Below are 2,722 nucleotides of genomic sequence, written 5' to 3' on the forward strand. Positions count from 1 at the left end.
AACAGGTTCCCCAGAGCAATTCGCTCGAGAAAGTGGTACCCGGTACACGTAATACGCGGCACACAGCACAACAATCCGCCAAAACAGGCAACCCGGCCCAAAATTACCACCGTAGAAGGCAGAAACCCCGAGCGGCAGTGCAGGAGCCCAAGAATTACCCTTAAAACGGCCACAGGAGCTTAAAAAGACCAACTGGTCCCCAACTGGTCCGAAGGTTTGTAGTTTCGGACTAGTCCTAAACTAATTCCCAACTGGTTCCCGGACTGGTCCCCGACTGGTTACCAACTGGTCCCACGAACTAGTTACCAACTGGTCCCAAAGTGGTTACCAACTGGTCACCCTATACCTCAAGTGGTCCACAAGTCACTTCACTTACAAAGCATTCGATTTAGTTGACAATAGTCAAACTACATAACGTAGACCTAAAATTTCTACAGCGAAAGTAAAACTTTGAAATCGATTTTAAGCGGTCGTTATTCATATACCCACATACATACATACATATATTACTTTTCATATCAATTCAAGTGTATTACATGCGCCCCACGCTTTTCATTTTCAATTTCATAGATTGTTTATAATGACTTTTGCTAAAATTTCAAAATCAAAAGTTATCAAAACAAATTCTATGGGACTGAGAATTATTATTTTCTACTTTTTAGTCCATTTATAAAAGCGTTGTATATTAAAAAGTTTTTTTTTATATTATTTATTTTCTACTTTTTAGTCCTGTCTGAATAAAATTTTGTAATAGATATTAAAATAATTCAACGATATTAATAGAAAGGTGCACACACATGCATTTACATATGTATGTACATACAAACGAGCACCAATTAATTTTATTTAAAGAATGACGTGTCGTCTATTTCCGCTGTAGCAAACGTAGTACATAGGGCGGCATCTAGATGTCATCTACCTCGCCCTATTCACTACAGCTATCGCCCTATGCACTACTTCACTACAGATGTCGCCCTATTCACTATGCTTTTTTATAGGAGCTTTTCGAAGCTTTGCTTTGGTGTCGGACACACAACATTGAAAGCTTCTGGATCCACAACATTGCAAGTTGATAAAAGCGTTGTAAAAGAGCCCCTTATTGCTTATGGCTCATTCCAGGGTGACGGGTGTGACATTTCAACTTACATTTTAAGGTGAAATTCTTAAACTATAATATCAAATTTTTAAAAACGATTGTTATATGTTAGGTTTTAGCCGTGGGCACAATGCCTAAAAATAAGAATAAAAAAAATGTAATCCAAACGATTTATACCAACTTTAGTCACTGTGACGGGTGTGACGAGTACGCAAACCAATGTCAAACCATATGAGATACTGATTTTACCGAGGCAAGCGAAGTAATGACTTTTTTGCATCTGTGGTAGCAAAGCTAAGTTTGCCCATCGCTCGAACAACATCTCTTTGTGCTTAGCTATATCATCGATGCTCGCAAACATATATGTGATACATTTCGGATTAGCAGGTAAATAGTCGTAGCAGTCCCTAACCGAGTTTATTAAAACTTGTCTAGCTTTGATTGCAGTGCAAAGTTGGCGCTTCACTGTTGCTCCTAACCCATTCACGGCTCCTTTGCCATGACTGGTTGCAAAGAACGCCCAGTCCATTTTAATTCCCCAATCTTCCACGCTGTAATTCACACTTGACATTGGGGCACCGAAATCGCGCATATGGAAACTGTGCATTTAGACATTATTTCGGTTTCTACCGAAACTGTGCATGTATGCTTTATTTCGGTGTTTACCATATGCATTATTTCGGTTTTAAACCGAAACTGTGCATGTATGCATTACTTCGTTTTTTTTCATATGCATTATTTCGCTTTTAAAACGAAAGTATGCATATGCATAATTTCGGTATTTTCTCATATGCATTATTTCGGTTTTCAACCGAAACTGTGCATGTATGCATTACTTCGGGTTTCTCATATGCATTATTTCGGTTTTCAACCGAAACTGTGCATGCATGCATTATTTCGGTTTTTGTTATATGCATTATTTCGGTTTTCAACCGAAGCTGTGCATGTATGCATACCTTCGTCTTTCACATATGCATTATTTCGGTTTTCATCCGAAACTGTGCATGTATGCTTTATTTCGGTTTTATCCATATGCATTATTTCGGTTTTGAACTGAAATTGTGCATGCATGCATTATTTCGGTTTTTGTTATATGCATTATTTCGGTTTTCTAACGAAAGTGTGCATATGTATAATTTCGTTTTTTCTAATATGAATTATTTACTTCTACTTAGTAAGGGTTTTAATCCCTAAGCGCGGCTGAAAGCCGCCTACGCAGAGAAAAGTTCTGCGCAAAAATACGTCCGCCCTTCTTTTCCGGCAATACAGAAAGGAGAATTCTACTTAGTAAGGGTTATAATCCCTAAGCGCGGCCGAAGGCCGCCTACGCAGAAAGAAGTTCTGCGCAAAAATACTTCCGGTCCCCTTTTGCGGCAACACAGAAAGGAGAATTCTACTTAGTAAGGGTTATAATCCCTAAGCGCGGCCGAAGGCCGCCTACGCAGAAAGAAGTTCTGCGCAAAAATACTTCCGGTCCCCTTTTCCGGCAACACAGAAAGGAGAATTCTACTTAGTAAGGGTTATAATCCCTAAGCGCGGCCGAAGGCCGCCTACGCAGAAAGAAGTTCTGCGCAAAAGAACTTCCGGCCCCCTTTTCCGGCAACACAGAAAGGAGAATTCTACTTA

The sequence above is a fragment of the Rhagoletis pomonella genome, unplaced genomic scaffold, assembly GCF_013731165.1.
Source record: "Rhagoletis pomonella isolate Grant_MI unplaced genomic scaffold, Rhpom_1.0 Rhpom_scaffold_07304, whole genome shotgun sequence".
NCBI lineage: Eukaryota > Metazoa > Arthropoda > Insecta > Diptera > Tephritidae > Rhagoletis > Rhagoletis pomonella.